The sequence below is a fragment of the Crocodylus porosus genome, unplaced genomic scaffold, assembly GCF_001723895.1.
Source record: "Crocodylus porosus isolate Cpor-Errol unplaced genomic scaffold, CroPor_comp1, whole genome shotgun sequence".
NCBI classification, from domain to species: domain Eukaryota; kingdom Metazoa; phylum Chordata; order Crocodylia; family Crocodylidae; genus Crocodylus; species Crocodylus porosus.
Genome location: NW_017728928.1, coordinates 4,689,186 through 4,713,140, shown reverse-complemented (window position 1 = coordinate 4,713,140; position 23,955 = coordinate 4,689,186).

The following is a 23,955-nucleotide window of genomic DNA, read 5'->3' as shown; positions in this document are numbered from 1 at the left end:
TGTGTGTGTGTGTGTGAAATAACATTCTCTGTTTAATGCCCATGGTTGAGTACTGAATTACCTTTGAGCACTCAGCTGTATAAAACCACTCATAAAACACAGCTGATCTGTATCATGCTAAAAATAAATTACACAGATTTTTTTTCCGCCTATTGTATGGTGTTTTTATTCCACAGCTTCTCTTTGTTATGTAGAGTGAGGGTAATTTTACCCTTATTATCTTAAAACTAAATGTCTCAAGATCAGTGAGCATAAAAAAGAATGCACTCATGATACCTAGCACTGTCTTTTCATAAGAGCTGACAAGGTAAGCAATGGTGCAGGCTCTGTTTGGCTAGGACACCCATGTTTTTGTCAAGGGGGAAGTAATGTCACTTTAGCCAATACCAAAAAAGATGGTATTTAAGGGAGCACTGAACTGTTCTAGGTTCTAGGTTTTTCAGATGGTTATTAATAATCTTACCAAGCTTTTTTCTTTTCCTCCTCCTCCTCTTTTTTTTTTAAATAGATGGAACAGGACTGCGGTTAGCTCTGGTGCGCTAATCAAATTCTAACTAAGGTAGGTATGTTAACGTTATTAATTTCTTTCCACAGTTTGAATAGGAGTGGAATAGGAATATTCTTCTCTTCCTAACACTCATGTAGCATTGCTGTGCAATATGCAAGAGTTAATATAGTCCAACCCAGCGTTTGCAGCTGAGTAGGTTTTTTTACTATTTTATTAGAGCTGAAGAAATCATTCCACATCTCTCAGACGTTTCTGAACTCTTATTTATTTGATATTTATTTAGTGATTGGAAATTTCTGAATGAAGTATAGAAAGTGAAAGGTTTATTACTATAAAACCATTGGGGGAGAGCTTCCTAAACTAACTGCCACTCTCTAAATAATAAGTAGTTATTTTGAAATGTGTTAACTTTAGGAAATAACTAACTTGATATTCCTTTTAAATTAGGATATGCTACATTAATAAAAAGCAATACTAGTGAACTTTTCCTGTTCTGAGCATGCTTGTAAACTGAAAACAATTCAATGAGTATTTTGGTGTTTGAACTACTTGATAAATTGGCACACATCTAAGGCCTTCTATGCCAACAACAGCTTGTAGCAAATTTATTTTCAATGATAATATAAATTCCCTATAAATAAATGGTTCATAGAGGAATTGTAGAAAAGCTGAGAGCTACTAAACAATTCTACGGATGGATGCTCTTTCATTTATAAAGATTCTAGGAAAAGGTATTTTATTTATGATCACAGTCAGGAAATTATATGTTAATTAAAATGTATTGAGACCATTAAAACTATTAGGCTTCTCCTGCTTTACACCTATTAAATAAGAAAAATAGTTAACTTTAGTTCCATATTAACCATACTCAACCAACAACTCAGCAAGCTTGGCTGTTTCTCCAAACTGGCTATCTTGCATGGCCCAGCATATCTAATACCATAATAATCATGATCATTTTCCTCCTTAGGCCTTACTTATGTGAAAAGCACTATTACCTCAGCATAAATTAACATATTTGAGGTACTCAGAATTACCATTTTTGCAGTGATTCTCATTTTTTTCCCCATGCAGTTCAAGGCCAAGTACTGCCAATGGTTTGAATCTAATTTTCACCAGGTTTCTATTTCCATTTTTTTAAATATTTAAATATATAGGACTCCAAAAGAACCACGAGCATCCAAATACTCAATAAAAATAAACTAGTTAGGGGGAAATACCATGAGGTTTATTTTACTGATCAGGACAAAAATCTAAACAACAGGGAGTGAGTTCCAGTGCAGAATTCACTAAAATAACATCACAAGATTTGCAAAGAAAGATTTGCAGCATTTTTTTCTAAGGATAAGCAAGTACTGCAGCAGGACATATCTGATTTGTTTTACAGAGAAATACAAAGAATCATCTGTTTGATATCATGACTGACCCAGGCAACAACCAAACATTCGCTGCCAAATGTGAAAACAGCAATTGTCCCTTTCATCTGAATCTTGGAGTGCAAACAGCTGTGTGTTAACATTACTATCTTGTAGTTTAAAAAAATTGTACCCACCACCATATAAAATATGGAAAGGTAGGTAAATAAAGATGTGATAATATGATGCTAAATATGTACATCAATAAGAGCTAAGATGCTTACTACATGCCTACGGATTAACAATACTTTTTCCTTAAAATTCTAGTTACATGTACAAAGCAAAATATAATCCAAAAATTAAATCCAAATGATAGCACCTGAAGAGCAACATGACACATACATTGATATACTTTTATATGTGATAAAAAATTAAGGACACAGAAAGAAATCAATTTATGAGCAAAAATCTTAACAGTGTGTAATTGTATTATGCCCTTCCATCATTCCCTAACCATATTTTTAAGCAATTAAATTAATTGGATAGACTTGTATACTTTCAATGCCACTCCATTCCTTTATGGTATCTTCTATTCTCTTGGAAACTGCTAGTCTTTCCTACATTCTCTCTCCATACAATTGTAAACACTGTTTCCACTATGAATTGGGACAACTCAAAATTTGCAACTTTTTATAATTAGAACAACCCGTTTACAGTCATGCTAGCTTTGTTTCCTTCCAATAAGTGTCACTGGCACGGAGCATTCAATCAAAAAATATACATTGCAAAGCAATTGCAATGTAAACACATAATTGTCAAAATATGTTAATATTCCTTACAGCAGGGATTGGAAACACATGGCCTGCAGGCCAGGGAGAGGTAGCCCACACTGGGGACAGGCAGCGAGGAGCTGTGCTGAGGCCAGGAACCTTCCAACAGTGCCCACACGCTGCTGTTGCTTCTTCCTGCCCTCCCAGCTCCAGTCCAACATGGTGGGGCTGAGCGGTTTCGGAGGCACAGCAGTGGCGGGGGGCTTTTGTGTGTGGGCATGCTGGAGGCAGGCAGCTGGGAACTGAGATGTGCTGCTGCAGCTTCTCCTAGTCCTCTGATCCCAGCTGGAGCGAAAGTCCAGCTTCCAGCTCTTCGGGAGCTGCACTGGGGCTGGGTACCTGCAAACTGCATCTGTGCCACCACTACAGTGATACCCAAAAACTTGTCTATATCTATCCCTACCATGCAGTTGGTCCAATAAAATCTCTCATCCACAAGAATTCTTGCCTCTTGCATGTTTCCTGGACCATCACAGCAACATTACTACAACACTACCATTAAATGACAGACCAACAAATGCTTATAGTTTTTAAGAACCTCAAAATGTTCACAAACCATTGAGTTTCACAAGGTTCAATCCCCCAAAATATAAACCCAAAGCAAGTATAAGGAATCAATTTTGTTTTCATAGCTTTCAATACTTCTTGAACAACTGACGGAAACTGAGAATGTTTAACACAGTCTACTGCAGTAAACTGAAATGCATATTGTTTTTAAATTGTGACTTCATGATATCTAGTAGGGGTGTGTGAAACGGGCTGTATTTGAGTCTGATTTGGCCTGAATTGGGGACAGTGATTCAATAAGTTGATTTGGATCACTGTCCCCAGTTCAATTTGGCCAAATCCGAATGTGATGATTCAATGCTGATTCAGAGAAACAGCTATTCGGACACAGACATAGCTTTAAATGTTTTTTCTACATACCTCAAGGTACTCAAGGCTCATGAATGCGCTGATGCTGGCATGGATGAAGTGTTCAGCAGGAGCGTGGGGGGGGAGGCCCCCATGTGCTTGGCAGCAATCCTGGAAGTGGAGCAGAAGTACCGGTCCACTTCCAGGTCCGCCAGGGACTGCATGGGGGTCTCCCTGATGCCCCTCTGGCTCAGCAATCAGCTGCGGGGGAACTGCAGGTGCCCCCCCCAGGCCCAGGAGGCAACAGTCACCAAGCCGAGGCGGCGCAGGGGATCCCCAGTGCACTCCCCAGCAGACGCGGAAGTGGACCAGAAATACTTCTGGTCCACTTCCGCGTCTGCTGCCGAGCACACTGGGGAGCCCCCCGCACTCCCGTGGGATGCTCTAGCCACCCCAACATAGCAGCATCCATGAGCTGCCTGGTACTTTGAGGTATGTAGAAAAAACAATTAAAGGTGTGTCTATGTCCTAATGTCTGAATCTTTCTGAATCTCTCCATATTGATTTGGAGGGTTCCGATTTGAGTCAGAGAGATTAAAGGGTCTCTTGATTCGATTTGGATTTGCAGAATCAGCCACCGAATCAGGCTGAATCTCTGCCTAATCAAATCAGGGACAAAAGCTTCGCACAGCCCAAATATCTAGTAGATCATCTGTAAGTATTTTAAGAATTCTCTGATGTATGTGAATATGAGAAGTACATTGCAACTAAAAAAAGATACTTTATATAAAGTATTTACTCTAAAAATACCAATGGTTTCCATTAAGAAGTCAGAATTCAATAGCAACTATTAGACAGAGTTACCTCACACCACAGTTACTTCCTGCTCTAAAAAGAATGTTGTTGATACATTTTGCCAGTTTAATAATCGCTACTGTAGCCGATTAAGCATTCTGTTACCTGCTAGATTTAAAATTGGGTAACAATGATTTTTCCTGTATGAAACTGGGTTGCTTACATTTAATGGTCTAATTAGCTAAGCTGAATTTTAAATCCCTCAAAGCTTTGTTACATTTACCCCAGGCAAAAGGTTAAGCCTTCTGCCAATCTCGGAGGCAATAGTGCAGTTTTATTATATTGATGTTTAAAGAGGAGAAAAGGGAGAAGAGTGTTCAAATGTAAACAATATTTTGCTCATCCTATTGGACATGCTGTAACATAGTTTACAAGGAGCACCATCAGATTCCACCCCCACAAACCATGATTTAGCAAATGTCTACTTCCTCTCAAGACACAAGACCAATTTGTTTGCTGTGGAATACATGCACATTTGCAGACCACTGGGAGAATTTTGCAGAATACCAACCACTTCTAGCATGTTCTAATTTGAGGTGTTTGGTGCTTCAATCAAAATAAAAATCTCAACTTCAGGTAAAGACAAAAGGGGTGGATTCTTGTAAAATACTCTGCAGATGCCATATAGTAAAACCAGTAATTCTAAAATGCATCATCCTTTTAAGTAGCAATACTTTAAATAGTAATATCAAGCAAAGCAAGCTGAAATATTGATAACTCTTTCCTTGGGCCCTGGCAATAGAGGCAGCCCGACGGGGGCTGTGTTCCTTGCTGTGATGTGCAGCACTGGCCACAGCCACACGCCATGGAGACGTGTGTGGGGGAGGTCCCTAAACCCGCCCCACCTCCCTCACACCGACATACTGCCCACCCAAGATGCACGCTGCCGCCACCCCCCTAGGTATGGGCTCCATGCTGCCGCCAGGGCCATCCCCATGCTCTGTGCTCCCACCCAGCTGCAGCTTCACCCCCACCGCTTCCCAGAGTGAGCAGGACACGAGAGAGGCCAAGCAGGTCCCCAGTGGCTGCAGGACTGGCAGCAACAGCCCTGCCCAGAAGTTGCCTGTTGGCCAGGCAGGGCCCTTATGTCCACGAGGGTGGGAGCAAGGCACAATAGGCTATGCTGGGGATGTGTGTACAATGAGAATCTCACTCCCACCTTTGTAGGCGGAAGGGCTGGGCAGAGTACAATTTGTTTGTGGATGCCATGGGCCGGATGAAAGTGCCTCGCGGGTCAGATCTGGCCCATGGGCCAGATTTTGTCTGCCTCTGTTCTAAAACCTGTGTTGAGTAGGCTGACCAAACCAAGCTTCAGACTGTTAGTGACGGGAAAGAATGCACTGGTGTCCCTCCGCTTCGCATGGACAGTCTTTACAAGTCCCTTTGTTGCTATTGTATCAGTTTTATTTTTAGTTCTTTGGGTCTCCTTTTCCACAGCAGGCTTGAAAGGAGAAACTTAGAGGATGCCTATCATTTTTTTTTCTATTTGGAAAAAATTAAAAAGAGATGGAGTCGACTACAGAGAATAGCTTCCATCTGAAACAGATTATTTTGTAAGAGAAAGTAAGCCGCTCTCTGCACTGTAGCTAGGACTAGAAAAGATAAAGAAAACAAAAGTAGACTGATTCTAATAGGCAAGATACCAGCTATCACCCTTTTACATTTGTACAAAGCATTGCATCTATTTTGCACAGCACTTGCATAGAGGAGAATAAAACTGAGATTATTTGCCACCGTACATGTTTTAGTTTTACCACTTCCTCCCTTCTCCATCAATCATTAAGTGATTTATCTGTACATCTTGAAATGCGTATGATCCCCAGATATACATTCCAGCAAAATACGAACCAAGTGGAATCCATGGACCCAGAAGAGCCAAGGTAATAAAAATGGTTTGAGGCTTCTGTAAAAGATACTACAGATAATGTGAGATCTATGCTGGAATAGCTCAGTGACCTTAAAGGGTCCACTGTCTGGTACACTGTGAAACAAAGTATTTTCCATAGTTTAAACTCAAGCAAATTTTAGCATTGACCATAATCACAGTTTATCCAAACAGATTTTATAACTATATAATGTGTAAGAAATTCTTCCTTATGTCCAGCCTGAAACGGTCTTGCAACGGTCACAAACTCCTGCAAGACCATTTCAGGCTGGACATGAGGAAGAATTTCTTTACTGTCCGAGCCCCCAAGGTCTGGAACAGTCTGCCAGCGGAGGTGGTTCAAGCACCTACATTGAACACCTTCAAGAGTAAATTGGATGCTTACCTTGCTGGGATCCTATGCCCCCAGCTGACTTCCTGCCCTTTGGGCAGGGGGCTGGACTCGATGATCTCCCGAGGTCCCTTCCAGCCCTAATGTCTATGAAATCTATGAAAGTTAAAAAGCTATTCCACTGAAACACCACAGCAATATTAGTAGTCCTAGGATGCTTTCTTAATTCATTTTCTCCAGTCTTGACAAATAGATTATGGATAACTTGAACTCATGAGTTTGCGCGAGCAAACTATGCTCTTCATAAAATTATAACTATGAAAATCTGGACTCAAACTGGCACAAAAACAAATGATAAATTCTGCTGATGGCAACTTTGTAGGCAGAAGATTCAGAGTGTGTGTCTGTCCATGAGGAGGCTACCTGCTGTCCTACAACATGAAAGGGATTTATCTGTGTCAGAAACCGTTGTTCTATATAATAAAGCTATGCTCAGATCGGTTTCTATAGCAACAGTAGCATCATACCAGCAAAGAATGAGGCGAGAGATAAAAGGCTCCTTAAAAAGTGATAAAATAGGTACCCATAGCTTTGGTTACCTTAAGTATTTCAGGGTTTGTCTGTCTATAAACCATGAATCCCAGATGCACAGTTATCACGGAAACTGTGAACTGGATATTATTGCAGAAATTTAGATCTCTACACCACTTGTCTTTCTGCCAGTAAGCCAGTACTAATAGGATCTAGTAGTAAGTGACCAACTTTGTCTACACTAATTAACATGATATTGTAAACAAGCAAACAAAAATCAAGTCTTACTACAAAAACACATTGTAAAAGAATTTTCCCTAAATACTTTTGTAAGAATATTCTACTGTATCATAGGGCTCATGATTCATTTGGAAAGAAGTTATATTAAGATGGGAAATGATCCATCTTTGGACTACAAATATCCTTTTCTTTCTTTCAACGAGCAGTTTTATTACTTATAAGTGAAAATGTAATGCTAATATTCTGCATCTGAGTGTTCTACAGAGTGCTTTGGCTTTTCTGATAAATTGCTTTCAGAAGCCCATTGTAGTTAATGATGCTCTATAGGTCCTTGGGACTTGATGCTACTTTAGGCACTTTTAGCAGTCTCCATGAAGGTGCAGTCCCTTAATTTCAACTTTTAGTCCAGTCTATTTTTATCATACTCTTTTACTACATCACCATTTCCAAGAAAAAGTTCTGTTTCCAGAAGCAAGAAAAATACATCTATATTTGCATATTTTACTGCTGTTATTGAAATTAATCATTCTCAAGTCATTGTCTATATTATGTATAAAACAGAACGGCTCCCTCCAAATAGCCCCTTCTAAATTTTCTAATACTGGTTTCTATCCTTTAAACATTATTTCACTTATAACCATCTGTAATTGTGTGCAACAAAAATAGTCAAAGGTGAAACTTCTGGAAAAACTCAAAAGTAAATAAATTAGAAATCTAAGAGGAACAATAGCTAGTGCTTACCTGGCAAAAGGTAACTCTGAGAGACTGCCTTACTCATTATACAGAGATCACAGTGTAGCACCTTGAACATTTTTTGTTATGTCTGCTATTCATCAGAAAGGTTACAGTTCACAAAAAGACTTAAGAGAGCTCTTGTGAAAATTAAATGCCTCTCAAAAATTAACCAGTATGACAGAAATCTTCTCAAAGCTCTTTAGGAGTGGGACTCCTTAGCATGGCTTATCACAAGTCCAAAGCACCAAGGATTCTCTCCTGCCTAACATGAAGGCAGTTGGAGGTTAGGGAGAGATGCTCCAAAGAACCAGACTCGGGCTATAAGCACACACTGTCTTTGGAGCTGGATTAGTTTTGCTGCAATGTGTCCTGCTACAGCTGATCTGCTTCACTGGTGTTTACAGTGTCACCCACAGCTGATTTACTGCAGGATTGGACCTCTGCTGCTCCCAAAGTTTAAGGGGCCCAATCCTGGAGAAGAATGGCCTTGGATGCGAGGCTCTGCCCCAGGGTATGTATCGGCAAGCGGGGGGAGGTTTTCTTGTGGGTTTTTTTTTGAAGGAGGAGAGAAGGAAACCTGAAATTAAGGGGACGGGGAAATATTCATGGTTCAAGTGAAAGAATATTAGAACTGAAAATAAAACAAAACGAACTCAAGAAGTAGCAACTAAGAAAAAAAGACAAAGCAGATCTGAAAAATGGCAACTATATTACACATTTTATAACATGAGATTCTATTGAAATATATTTTTTTAAAAATCAATTATGCAGGCATTTTGGAAGCAAACTGCTGAAGAGATTGCGATAATGACAAAACATCCTAATTTAATTTATTTTGGGGGGGAGGTTCTGTATATTTTGAAGAGCATTTTAAAATATGTTCTATTTTGTAATGACAAATAAACATTTGAACTGAAATTAAATGTTGCCCCTGCACCACCTCTGTTCTGCCCCTTCTCCCCGAAGGGGAATTGTTTCACTCTGCTAGTCACTCCAGGAAGTGTGAGGCTGGCAAAGATGAGAGGAGAGGGGTGCACAGATCTCCTGCAGGGGCAGCCAGCAAAGCCTAGATTGGAAACCCCCCATAGAAAGGGGCAGGGAGTTGCCCAAACCCACTTCACTTTCTCCTTTCAAGTGAAACATTGGGCAGAAAGGAGGTGGGGGGGAGATGGGCCGCGGGAAATGCTCAGCCTGTGTGTGACTTATTAGGCGGGGGGGATGTGGAGAGGATGTATGTATAGGAGACAGTGGGGGGGAGTGTGTGTGGGGAGTATGCGCATGTTGGTGGAGAGGTGTGTGTGTGTGCGCGCGCACACGTGCACATGGGGGGAGTGTGTGCGCATCTGTATGTGGGTCGATGGGGGGTGTATGCGTGTCAGCCGGGGTTTGCCTGGAGAGGGGGCAGTCCCTTTCAGTCTGTTGCTCCACCCTCCGGTGCCTCATTCCCCGCTCAAGCAGAGCACAGGGGGCATGGCCATGCCCCAGCCCATGTGCCCTGAACTTCTGTTCTGTTACAGGTTTAAACCACTTTCTGATCACTTAAACCAGTTTATGCGTAACTTCTGTCCCTCTCCTTGGAGAACTGACTACTGCCTGGAACCTTACGGCATACAGACCGAAGTAACAATTGAATCTATATCAAAGGATACAAGCTGTTAGGAACCAACTATTATTTTTATATAATCCTATAGTGTATCAAGTGTAACAAAACCATTGCATCTTTAACTCCTCTTCATTCAAGGTCAAAGTCAGGGTGATTTAGCTCACTTGCATCACGCACATGAAGACTTAACAGTGTGATAATAACAACTACTGCATGTTCCCGAGCTGTAACTTCCCCTCCCCTTTCAAAGCATCTAAAATCTATGTTTGTCCATATCCCTAGGGATCTATTTGTTGAAGTGATGGGCACTGCCTATGCTCTCATCATTTGACTGAACTGGGACATTAATAAACAGCAAGGATGTCTTTCGGATGCAATTTATTTAAACAGTAACTTTAAAAACATACCTTACACACATATTCTCATGCGAACATAACTGACTTTATGAGGACAGATAGCTACAGAAGTACAGTATGTCAATAATAAACCGACTGATATGCACAAGTCTATGCTTTATCCTAGTAGACTAGACTTTTCTAGTACTGTTTTCAGATTATCCAAAATAATTGTTTCATTCTGCTTTTAAAAAAAGGTTAAAGGTAAATTATAGATAATTTGAATTATGCAATCTTGATTATATATAACAGGAAAGAGATGTGGCCATCTAACTCTTATAAATAGCTTTGTCGTCTCCTCCCTTAGTTCAAATCCACTTTGATTTTTCATGGTCTATTTTAGTAACCCATGAAGTGACCTGCTTAGGAATAAAGTGAGTCATGCTGTACTCTAAAAGCTAGAAGTCTAAAATCGCACTCGTCAACATGCATTACCAGAGTTGGATTTTAACCTTGCTTCATTTTAAATGTTTTTATATTTCATTTGAATAAAAAATTAGATCTGAACTAACAGAGACTTGTACTTCTACAATATCCTAAATTTATTCACGTCTTCCTTAACAACTTTGCTTCACAAACACATATTCGGCTCAGTATCTCAGGTTTAACAAAATCAATATAAAGTCAAGATTAATTTTCACTAGTTCTTAAAATTGACACTTATCCCCACACACAGTAGTCCCACTTATAATGCACGAAAAGAGAACTACAATACCTAGGAGCACTTGTAACTTGAAACAATTTGGGAACTTGTGTACTTAAATCTTACTGACTTTCAATGAAAATTAGCCTCCTAAATGCCTAAGTTTCTTTCTTAAACTTACTGCTATAGTTTCATAGTTTCTAGGGTTGGAAGAGACCTGAGTAGATTATCTAGTCCAACCCCCTGCCATGGCAGGAAAGAGTACTGGGGTCAAACAACCCCAGCAAGGTGTTCATCTAGCCTCTTCTTAAAAACCCCCACGGTAGGAGCCTGCACCACTTCACTTGGAAGTTGGTTCTATCATGCAGCAGCCCCTTTGAATACACTGCGATGCTCCACGTGGGCTACCCCTTACCTGAACCCAGGATAGCCATGTTTTCACGGTACTAAGAGAACAAGGTGAGAGTTGCTACTGATTTGCCTGTCTATCATCCCACTGTTTTCTGGTTCAAGAAGGTATTCTCTATACAGCAGCATGGTGAGTTTGAGGGTCCACCGTCTGACATGGTAAATTTACAGCATATACACTCCTTAAGCCTCTTACGCATTTTTTTTTATTTTACACTTTGAAATTTATCTTTCAGCAAGAGCACAGCACTGAAGAGAGCGACATCAGGTCTATATGAAACAGCCGAACACAGAGAAAATAAATAGTGTTTTAATAGTAAAGAATCCAGAATATATGTGCCTGACCTAAATCAAATACCTTATATCAATCCAGCAGAGATCTTCCCACCAACTAATTCTATTAAAGGCTCTCTCAGCATTTAATAAGAAGCCTGCTCAACTGCCCCTAGATTTTTTTTAAGGTTTATTCAGAGAAAAAAGTAGTTTAATGATATGCTACCTATATTTCATTCTACCATCTACAGTCTCCTATGCTGATTTGATGTTACACCCCTTCATCATTAACTCTAATTGCCTAGAGCTTTTAAACAGAAGTATAGCTTGTATGAATAGCCTCCATGATTACTTTTTATCAAAGTCAATTTGACATTCTGACTTGCTGGGTGATGATAATTCCAGCTGCACCAAAAATGCTCTCTCCAACTCTGTAAAGAGAAGAATTTTAATCCTATGATATTCTCAAATTCAAACACTCCATGATCTAATCATCCCGCCTGGCTTTAAATTTTATAATCTATTTAATATTAATGTTCCAGTTCTCTGATCTGAGAACAAATTTAGGAGGAGGAGAATATGTTGATGTGAGAAGTGGAAGATGGATGGATTGAATTTATTTCTCATCCCCCTCCTGTTTATCAATTTGTGATCTCACTTAATATTCTCAGCAACTTCATCCACTAGCATCATTCCTTCTCCCTTTGCAGAGCTGTAATTTCATTTTGAAACTTGGGCTACCTTAAGGCAGCTGAGCTGAAGCTGGCAGAACTGTAAGTAACCTGGTAGTTTCCTGCACAAGATGTCATAAGAACTTTTTTTTCAGTTCAAATACATGTGGAGGAGAAGTCCCAGGTTTTAGACTGAGTTTAGAAATCGAATCCATTAAATGTCTCAAGGTCAAATTTGGGGAAACTACTATTTAGTTCCTTCTCTCTCTGATGCCCTGTGAAACATATGATGACATTTAGTCCAGTTTCAAAGAAAAATATATAAAAGTGGTTTGCCCAATAAATTTGAGAAATGTCAGTGACCTTCTGAGGTGCATGATTAGAGACTGAACTTAATAAAAGCAGCACACAAATATTGCATGGTCCAGGGATTACTTGCCAGTAGTCTGAAACTAATGGGAAGTCTTTCTAACATGAAAGATTACCATGTCAGCATCAGTTGTGGCATGAAAAGAAATCCAATCCCTCTATGGAAAAAGAACGTGTCCTCAAAAAAGGAGCTTTTAAGATTTCCATGCATTTCTCAAAAAAATAGACAAGCAGATAGAAATCCTGGAATATCAGATTTTTGTTTTATTAATACAAGCATGGCTTTCTGAAGAGATTTCTAACTTTACTATACTATAATGATTCAATATATATCTCAATGCCTCAGAGTTTTGTTTTGTTTTTGCCTTTTTGTTTTAGACACAAAGTACATTATTTCTTGCTCTAACAGCCTTTCTGGAACGTTAAAAAAGTGGGATTTCTTCAGGCTGCTAATCTTCATTTTAACTGATGTGCAATTACTGAAGCTTTCTTATCCTGGTGTTCCTCATCAGTTTAACAGCCATTTACTGAGTAATTAAACGGGTACATATTCTGAGTGTGTCTGCCAGCAACTGCTTAATATTGTACTGCTACTATATAAGAAATAATGCATCATAAGATAAGGATAGTATGCAAAGCATGCCACATGATAATTTACTCTCTCACGATGCAGCCATTTCCATTTTGTCAGAATCAAGAGAAAGCCCTTGAGATCCAGGCCACAGATGTATGGCAATGATTCTCAACCAGGGTTCTCCCAGATCCTTTGAAGGGTGTGTGTATGAAGAGACAAGCACAGGCTCAGGCTCAGGCTCATCTCCCTCCCTGGCTGATCCCTACCTCCACTGCCCAGCCCCTCTGCAAGGAGGTAAGCACTGTAATACATTAATTAGTTCAAACAAGCAAACAAACAAACATTCAATTCCCAAAAGTTACAGGGAGGTGCCTCGAGTCTAGTGAGGAGTGCCTTGAGCTGAAAAAGGTGGAGAACCACTGATTTATAGGAAACCTTGGCTCTGGTAGTATGTTAGCAGTTCCACAATCTTTGTTCAAATAAGAGGCAGCTTGGCTTCTAGCATTTGTAATACAGGCAAAAATAGATGGAGTTACTGAAAAAACACCGCTGCATTTTCATAGGAAATGTATTTCAAAGCAAAAGGCATATCCTTTTTGGCTAAATCAGACACCTGAATTCTTCCTCATTCCTTCAACTGCTATTTTTGAAAATTTTTAACAAAAATAGAAGTATGGGGTATTTAACGAATAGGTCAAGATAAAAAACATAAGCAAAGAAACTTTCTTTCAATTTTTTCACTTTCCTGCCAATACATTTCATGATGTTGTTCTAGTATACTCTGTTCCCTCCATATTTTAGGTCATCTCTTACGACTTATATGAAACTGAGCACTTATGCTGAGCATAATGGCTACAAAAACATGATGCTTGATTTAACCAAGATGAAGATCAAGTCTCACTTCTACTCCACAAATGTCCACTGACCTCATGAACAAGTCCTCCATCCTCCTTCATCCAAAACAAATACAACTTCAGAGTTTCAAGGAGGACTAAGATTTTTAGTCTGTCCCTTAGACAGAACTTCACATACTTTGTATTGCAAAGTATGGTTTGAGGCAACATAATGCTGTTCTGGACAAAAGAATGCTGTCTTCTAGGGAACGAACATGTGTACAGAACAGAACACTGTGAATATAAACTCCTTTGAAAATGAACAAAATGTTCTTTCGTGCTATTATTGGCACTATAATACTTTCCTTGCAAGTAATGTTGAAAGGGTATTTTCATGGAAAAAAACCCTGATGAATTACATATACATAATAATCAGACACCTGAACGAAACAATGTTAGGCAATTATGCAAATATTAATATATTTATTTTTGTAATTAAAATTATTTACCAAAGACTACCATATGGTACACTGGAAACCATGTGGTAAGGAAATAGCTTGTTGCATTCCAGGGTAATCTTCCTTATACTAATTCAGATAGTAATAAGATAACAATGATAAAGTAGATGCATAAAAAAAAAAATCTACCAAACATTTTAGTAAACTGTAACAGTTTAAAAGCTTTTGCATTTACTCGTACCCATGAATATAAAAGATTATTAAACATCTTCATTTTCTGTATTATTTGTAATGGAGAAAGCATTTTTGTGCTGTTTAGGTACATAAACACTGATGATGATTATTTAGTACCCTAAATAATTAAGATAAGGCAGAAGGCTGATGTATTTAACTACTCACTGAAAAAATCAAATCACGAAATGCAACCTGCTATGTTAAAATGATTAACAACTTGCCAAAAATGGATTCTGCAACAATTAAGAGAGGCTTCATAAAGTTAAATGGCTTCATGCACTGATTTTCAATGCTGCGCATTGGCAAAAAAATACATAACTAAGGACTACACATTAAAGAATGCACAGCTGAATAACCACACATACAGCTGTATCCTAGATAAATAAATCATTCACTATTAATACAAAAAACTTCTTTTATGATCCCTAGCCAAGAACCTTACTATTAAAACAGCACTTCTTATCTTGACTAAATACCACATATACTCTTTATTAATCTCTAATTCACAAAGGTGAGCGCTAACAAATCCACACAATTATTTTATTCCCTTCAATTTTATGAGCATCTAAAATCAAAATTAGACATTTATTTGTATATATTCATGACACTTTATACCAGAGACACATTCAACTTCTTGTGAAGTCCTAGCCCTGCTGAAGCCAACAAAAGTATGTCATTTATTTCAACAGATCCAGCATGTTACCCATTCTCTTCAACCCCCCAAACCTGATAAGCTATGGTCAATTATTTGCTAACAAATTAAAACTGGCACTTAATCCACACTTCTATGTGTAAAGTTTTGCCTTCAGGTGTCCTTAAGCTCCAAAATAATTAAGTCGGGTAAAAGGAAATAGACTTGAGTCACCTGGTAGTTTTTTGAAGTATGCAGCATTTAGGACACAACTGACTTAAAGGGTGTTTCAGATGGGCTACAAGGAGAGAGACCAAGTCCAGGGCATAAAGTAGTTGAGGAATTAGGACAAATCATAGGCAAGGGAAGCAGTGTAGGAAGAAACAGAGGTTAGAAATATAGGTGGTGATGAAGCAGCTGAATCCTTTAAATGGCAAGGTACTGGAACTGAACAATTAAGGAGGAGGTGACATGTGATAAAAGAGAAGCAGAAGAAGCAAGAGGAGGAAATTATTTTTAATCCCCAAAAGGTGGCTTTAGTAGCAACAAATGTTGCTCTAGTCCAAAGAACTGCAGAGTTGAACCTGTTCGATCACCTGGGTACAAGTTAGCATGCTTGCACAGCCACATTAGTCAATTGGGCCAGAGTGCATGGCATAAAACACGGTAGGTCTTGAGCATCTGAGAACCAAGTCAGAAACTGGGGCACACAGTCATGATTCCTGATAAACTGGGACCTTCCCTGGGGTATGAAATCCTATGGAATTCTCTAGTTTCTCAGCAGGGAAGTAGGTAACACACTAGCTTAACGCCTGTGATTTTATCCCATCTTGTAATTTGTAGAATGAGTTCTAATTACCAGATCACATTCCCTCCCTCTTTATGAACAACTTTAAATTTTTAAATATGCTTGTAAAATATTAATTTTGGGGCACTTTAAATTCTAAAGCGCATTGTGCTTCCATAGCCCTATCATTAGGAGAAAGCTATACTGCATCTTTTATTTGCATCAAGGTAATAACTCTACACTGCATCTGGGGACATTCATTGCTTACCTCCTTGCATGAAAATATGCAAGTCATATAACACAAATGACTCGGCACCCAACTTCAATAACAGAGCTTGCTACCTGAAATTTGTTTCGGTTTTTGAAGACAAAAATAAAATGATTTCTTTAAAACAAAAACTAATAATTTCTTGAGTGAATTCTTAAAAAACAACCTAACTTGACAGTATCAAAGTTTATCACCAAATCAGATTTTATAATCCTCCTCCTCATCTTTGTCTATCCACTATTTATGAATCCCATATCTTGCACATTAAAAATGTGCATAAGTAGCTCATTAAAATCTAATGAGACAATGAGCTTTCCAGTGCATTTCATCAGCAAGAGCTAATTCCCTACAATCTTGAGCCTGAATTAGTTATATAAAAAAAAAGAGTGCAATTCAAACAAAGAAACTTAGAACGTATTGTTCCCATAAGCAGATGTTAAATTACTTCACTGTACAGTGAAATTTATCTTTCTAAAGGAACGTTGGTTTCTATGTGAACAAGCAAGATCAGTTTATTATTTTAGTAGGTGCAACAGAGTTCTTATTTTACATGAAATTTCAAATTTATAAAGAACCAATGGTTCATGGTTAAAAATGCTGTGCAACTATAAAACTACTGAAATTGGTCTTAGATTCACAGATGTTAGGGGCTGGAAGGGACCTCCCAAGATCATCGGGTCCAACCCCCTGCGCCAGGCAGGAAAGACAAGTAGGGTGAGGTGACCCCAGCAAGGTGACCATTCAGTCTCCTCCTGAAGATTTCCAGGGTAGGTGATTGCCCCACCTCTGGAGGGAGCTTATTTCACAGTCTGGATACCCTGACTGAAGAAGTTTTTTTCCTAATATTGAGCCTGAAACAATCTTCCAGGATTTTGTGGCCATTGCTCCCAGTTTTCCCCAAGGGAGCCCTGGATTTTGCTTGAATTACATACAAAATTACAGTAAAATTTTATTGCAATAAATTACAATAAAATATTATTAGCTGACTAATAACAGGAAGACCTAGAGTAGCTTAGTGAATTGTGCAAATAACCAAACAAAAAAGCGAATACAATTCTTAGCAAATTACACTTTCACTTTATTTCAATAATTGTGATTTATGAAGTATCCTATATATATATAAATGCACCAAGTACTATGTTTATAGAATTATACTATATGTTGTATAAAAAACTCTAAACAAATATTATAAGCCTCCACAGCTCTGTTACTGAATGGTTTCTGAAACATGGGAAAATACAATATTATTTTGATCCACTGAAAATTAGAAACAAATATTCTCCTTTAAATACTGCAAAAATTGGAGGAATCTGTCTACATAACACTTATGAATTCCAGTCGGTTTGATTTCATGACTAGTGGAAAAGAGCAGAAGGACACCTACCTGTCTGTACCGGAAAGAAAGTCATTCAAGGGCTAGTAACTAATGAGTAGATGGGGCTTAAAAAGAGTAATGGGGTGGTTGAAGTCTTGAAGAAAAACCTTTTTCTCTAACTTCTCTACAAGTAACTAGAGTCTAAAGTTGTGGAATTTCCCCAGAGGTAGAGCAAGGTAAATATGGATTGGTAAAAGTTCTTCAAAATTCAGTGGGCAAGAGTTTGGGTAGGGGATGCACAGACATAGGATGTCTGTGAAGTGCAGAGGGACATGGTTTTGTAGCACTGGCTATTGAGGAAGGAAACTTGCTGCAGAGAAGGGAGACTATAATTTGGAGGAGAAGCCATATGTGAGGGTTGGGATTCTGAATTCCTCCGGGGACTCTGACCAGCATTCAATGAATATTCAAAAGGGATGAGGAACCTTAGACAAGGAAACGTGTATAGTCTTCTGCTAACATAACTGTATTTAGGACCACCTGCAAAATCTGTGCATCTGTTTACTTTTAGTATCTCACATGCCCCTAAAGTATGTCCTGTATGATAAGAGTTCACTGATGTCCACTACACAAAAGCTGTTTGTTATTAAATAATGAGCTGATGTTTTACATACATGTGAAACATGCATCACATATACATGTATTGTATATACACACACATATTTTTACATATGTAAAACGCAAGCAGCATTTTGAAATACAATGACAGTTTGCAGTAGGTCAAGTCACAAACAATTTGTTAAAGGGGCACTTCAGAATAAATCTTTTAAAATTTCTACTAGTTGATAAATAATGACAAAATCAGTTTAGGCCCTGTTGCAGACTAACTCATAAGCCATGCAGAAATGGCTTGTAATATTGCCTAATTAATTTATTTTCTAAAAGTTTCAACTTTAACGGAGTTTTAAAATTGATTATTTACTATTCTTCACTGTTCATTAGTTAGAAATTCACTCATAAGGCTGATAAAAGAACAGATTTAAATTTAGTTTCTCGTTACACAGATTATTTCCCACAAGTGCGGATCCAGCTATCCAGTTAACAACCTCTCTTGCAATATTTAGCAATCAGCTGGCACCATTCACAAGTCAAATATTACTCTAATCATTTACTGTGACACTTTTAATCACTATGAACTGCTAAAGCATGGAGTAAAATTCATCTTTACCATTATCTTCTCTGCCATCTAAATCTTTCATATAAACATACCATAGCAGAGGTGGCTTTTTATTTTTCTACTTCTAGAAAAACTAAGTAACTTGGGTCCTAAAAATGGCAACTGTTTTAAATCCAATTTCTTGCATGATATCATATTGAAGACAGACTTTTCAGTTGTCTAACACAAGACTTTCAAAGAAAGCCCCAAGGAATCCCGAAATTTCCACTATCCCACAGAAGCAAAAATATAAATATAGGTTTATACATTTGAGAGTGATGAGAAGGTATTTTGGAATTAAGAGGCCAGATGTAAACTCATTAATATGTTTAATTGTAATTTCACCTTTCATTTCTGCTGATTAACAAACTGTGCAGGCTTTTGATATTTAACTCAAAGAGTCCAATTAATTTTTTATTAATATTCTGTTGATTGCATTCCTCAATAATTTGTCTTCTTATACTTTGTCATTTCCTCTCCTTTTATTTTGGAATGCCAAATTATACTAGACGTCAATTTTACACATGGGAGCGCACACACGCGCACACACACACACACACACGTGAGAAAATAAGAAAAATCCCAAACACTTTCTTCAAGTCAGTGTCCTTACAGCTTATCCTTACAAGTCCACGCTACTGAACCTGCAAAAAAGTGTTAGTCTTGCTTTCAGCATTCAATAAATTTCCCAACACATGAGAGAACTCTTCCCAAGTCGGGCTAGATCTAGTGACAGTGGCCATTCTGCAAAACACCATTTGAGCTGCACAGAAGGACAACCTTGGGAGCCCTCCTCAAGCATCAAGCACTTGAACTTCTACCCATATGCCACAGCAGAACACTGTCCTCAAGTTAAATCTAACATGTAACTCAAGCTGATCGTCTGTGTGTGTGGACAGGACTTGGGTTATGGTCAGCACTTAAGTCCAAACAATCCTGCAGTGAAAACAAAGCCATGAAGCTATAAACAATGACTTGTTTGCATGAAGATCATGGATTTGTTTTATTCTGAGGAACACTCAGGTTACTTAAACAGACTTTTCAAACCTAGATATTTTCCTATTTACTTGAACATACAATGCCTATTAACAAAACTCCATCATGAAGACAGCAACTTTGGTGATCTTTGGACTAAGGTCTTTACTGTTCGAAGGACCAGAGTAAAATATATATTCAGGTAACATACCATATAAAATACAGAACATAAATGTACTTACATCAGTATCAGGCCCTTTGTCTGCCCCAGGACAAGAAAAGGTAACAAATTCATGGCACCTCTTGTGAACCACAAAACAGCAAACTGGTGAGAAAAGAGAAAGAACAGATAGAGTAGCATGGGATTAGTCAATATTTACTGGTGAAGTAAATCTAGGTCCACTGAAATGGACATTTACATGACAGGAGTTTAACTTTCATCTACCAGTCAACAGAGTGAAAGGAAAAAAAAGATTAGTTACAAACAAGCTGCAGTACACTGTGTCCTGATCAAATCACTGGATTTTGTTTTAAGTTTGTAAGGTATACAGTAAAAAAAACAGAAGATTTGAAAACAGACCTATTGTAAAGTGCTTCATGTCAAACATGGCAATATTGGGAGGCCTAGTGGGCCTACACTGCATGATATTCTGGCAAGATACGATTCTGTAACAGAACAACTCCCCTATGGAAAACTGAAATATGTCTATAAATACTTTTTTTTAACAGAGAAACCAATGATTTTCAGAGGCTTTTCAATATCCCAAGAGTAGCCAAATAATTTCATATCATTGCTAGCAAGGCACATGCATATATAAACATCACACATATACAAACATCACTTTTAATCCAGAGTCCCTTGTTTCTGACATTTCCACCTACACATTTTACATTTTCAGGCCCCTCTCTTTTTGCTCTATTTAAAAAAAAGGCTTATCCCAAGGAATTAGCAGGCATTTAAGAAAGGGATATAGACCAATATCTTCAACTTCAATGAGAAACAAACTTCCTACCTAAACAATAACATGTTTAGGCTCTCAAAGTTTTTAAAAAAACTTTTAAATATAGGAAAGATCAGAACATTTAAAAAAATCAAATTCATAGTTGAAGTGCTGATAATCAGTATGAAAGACTAGACATGGTATATGAAGTTGTTAAAGAACTCTATTATTACCTACAAAAAGCACATTCAAGTATATTTTAAGGCTGCAAAGTCAAGGACTCAGAAATTAGGAAGTGACAGAAATAAGGCCAATTATTTTACACCTCCCAGGATATTCTATCTACAATTTGATTTTAGCCTCACTTAACTGAGAAAGGAGAAAGACTGAAAGACTTCCTGCTAGAATATTTCAGACTGTGCAACTTGCAGAAAAAAAGTATGTAAACCCTCACTATTCAGTTCTACGGTACTAAAATCCAGGTCAGACTGAAAATTCCAGATTATAGTCAATTTCAAAAATAAAAGCTTTTCAAAGGTGTAAATGTTTACTTTTTCATTATTTCTTTTTTCATCCATCTGGTGTGTACAATGCTTGTGGGCATGGCTATTGTAGAAAATGGCACCCCTATTGGCCCCAAACTGAAAGGGGATTTAGTCGAAAAATGGTAGAAGCCATCATTGCCAAGAAGTCTACAAGGCATACAAAAAGTATTCTGCATGTGTTTTAAAATATACACATTTAAAGCAGCATAAGGTGAAAAGCTACTTTATTTTCCTGTTACAAAATCCTTGAGGGGTGGGATTGTTGTTGGTTTGGGTGTTTTTGGAAAAATCAGTCAATTTGGTGCCTCTTAAAAGTGACAGGAATGGTTCAAGGGAAGAGTAGGAATGGACTCTTCCACTTGACACATTTGCACTAGTTGAAGGGGATAATGAAGTTCATCAATTAATTCCAAGATAAGACGCTTTGTATGTTGAGTAAGAGTTGTTCAGTCACTTACAGAGGAAGAAAGTCAAGAGATTGTATCAATATCCAAAAAATCCATAAGTGTTAGACATGTAAGATGTTATAAATACTGTACAATAAATAGGGATCTACCAAAACCATAGTTTTGTGGATTTTGTGGAACAGCTGTAAAATCCATGAAAAACAACTTACTGAAAATAAGTGCTAGCTCTCCAGGGGAAGCCGCCAATCCTCACAGCCTGCCTGGGAAAGCGGGGCTGCCAACATGATGAAGCAGAGCCCAAGATCACTGCCACTCCCACCCATCACTGCTGACTGGCTGAGAGGACTGCCTGTCATGTGGCCCAGCCTCTCCTCACCAATCAGCAACAAGTGGTGGGGCTGGACTATGGACAGCCCTCGCAGCCAATCAGCAGCAAGGCACAGTGCTACTGAGGACCCTCAGCCAGAGGCATGCGCAGGTCTGCCGCAATCAGCCTGGGAAAATGTGGGCCAGCCTTGTGATCGCCGCACAAAACTGGCCAACTGCCTCCTCGAATTAGGCAGACCTCTCATAATAAACAAAGATATATCAGATTAGGAGCAGTTAAGTATTTTTCTGAGTCATTCCCTAGGTTAGAAGATGGATAAACCATAGCCTGCAATGACAATAATGGATGTGATATCATTTCTCATTGGTATTCACAATGATATAACATACCTCAAGCTTTAAGATTTTCAGTATGCAACTTGTCATCAGAACAAGTTTCACAACAACTGATTTATCACAGGTTTTATGTTATTAGACACACATGAATGAACAGCAAATTGGTTGTTTTGTATATTCAAAAGGTGTCAACATGCATACAGCCGATTAGTAACATTTAGAGAAGTAATTTTGACACAGAGTATAGCGCAGGAATCTCTAGCTTACATTTTCAATATGCAAAGCATGGAGTTTTGGGAGGTAAAATCTTACTTGGACCAAATGTATAGTTGGGAGAGATATCAGATGAGCTTTCAGGCGCAAGTGCCTTTCTTTAGGTCGTAGACAGAAGCTTCTTAAAAGGAAGCTCATTCAGATTAAGAAGGGCATTTGTACCCAAAATAGTTGGTCCAATATCACCTGCAAGATCCTGCTTCTTAAACATTTCCTTAACCATCACAGATACAACAACGCTTCAACTTCCCTCCCCTTTTTTTCCTAGAACTTCTAAGCTACTCTTATCCAAGTCTTAAATAAAGTCCATTACAAACTACATGTAAAAGCAATAAAATGTTTTACCGCCTACCAAATTTCATCAATTTAAGCAAAATTCAATCTCATCAACTTTCACTGCCTTGCCTAAATGTGAAAACAACCACTTACAAAATGATATAATATCAAATCAATAATGTTTACTGTGTTCCTGTACAGCTGAAAGAATGGTCAAAATGTGCTCCACTGTATGTACGTATAGCAGCAAAATATTATTTTAAGTCCATTTATTACAATCATGTTTTATCATCATAACACTCTCATATATATATATATATATATATATATATATATATATATAAGCACACAGCTACAGGTGTTTCCAATGAAGAGAAAGTAACCATAAAATATTATACAATATTTGGCATCAAATATTTAACTATAACTTGATACCACTATCATGAGGATGCAGAAAGGAAGCATTAATTTACTCATTAGAAATGGAGGTTTATGCTGTGAACAAACCAACAGCCAGCTCTCTTCTACCAAACAACTACCCAACAGCTCAAGTGAACTTTTAATCTCCAACCCCCAAAGGAATTGTGAACATTTCCCGAAGTGCGGGGCTTCTCCCTCAAACACTGGAGAAAATGAAAATGAAGGAAGGTGTCTGCATATTCAGCTGCTACACTATAGAACAACTGCTACAAAGCGCCACTCATCTAAAAACTTCTGTCACTTTGGGGGAGCTCAAACAGCTTCTGAATGGCTGCAGATGATCTTCGTTTATGCTGTACTTTGGGGCCAACCCACCTGGGAGAAAAATCACAATACTCACATTTCATTTCTTGTTCATCTCTCAATGAAAAACATGAAAGTGAAGTTCCTGAACCATCAAACGAAGCAGCTCTATTTGTGAATTCACACTCTAAATCACCTGGCTAGCACTAGGGAAGAACGAGACTTGGGGGTTATCACTGACCACAAGATGAACATGAGCCTGCAATGCGATGCTGCGGTTAGTAAAGCGACCAAAACGCTGGCTTGCATCCATAGATGCTTCTCGAGCAAATCCCAGGACGTCATTCTC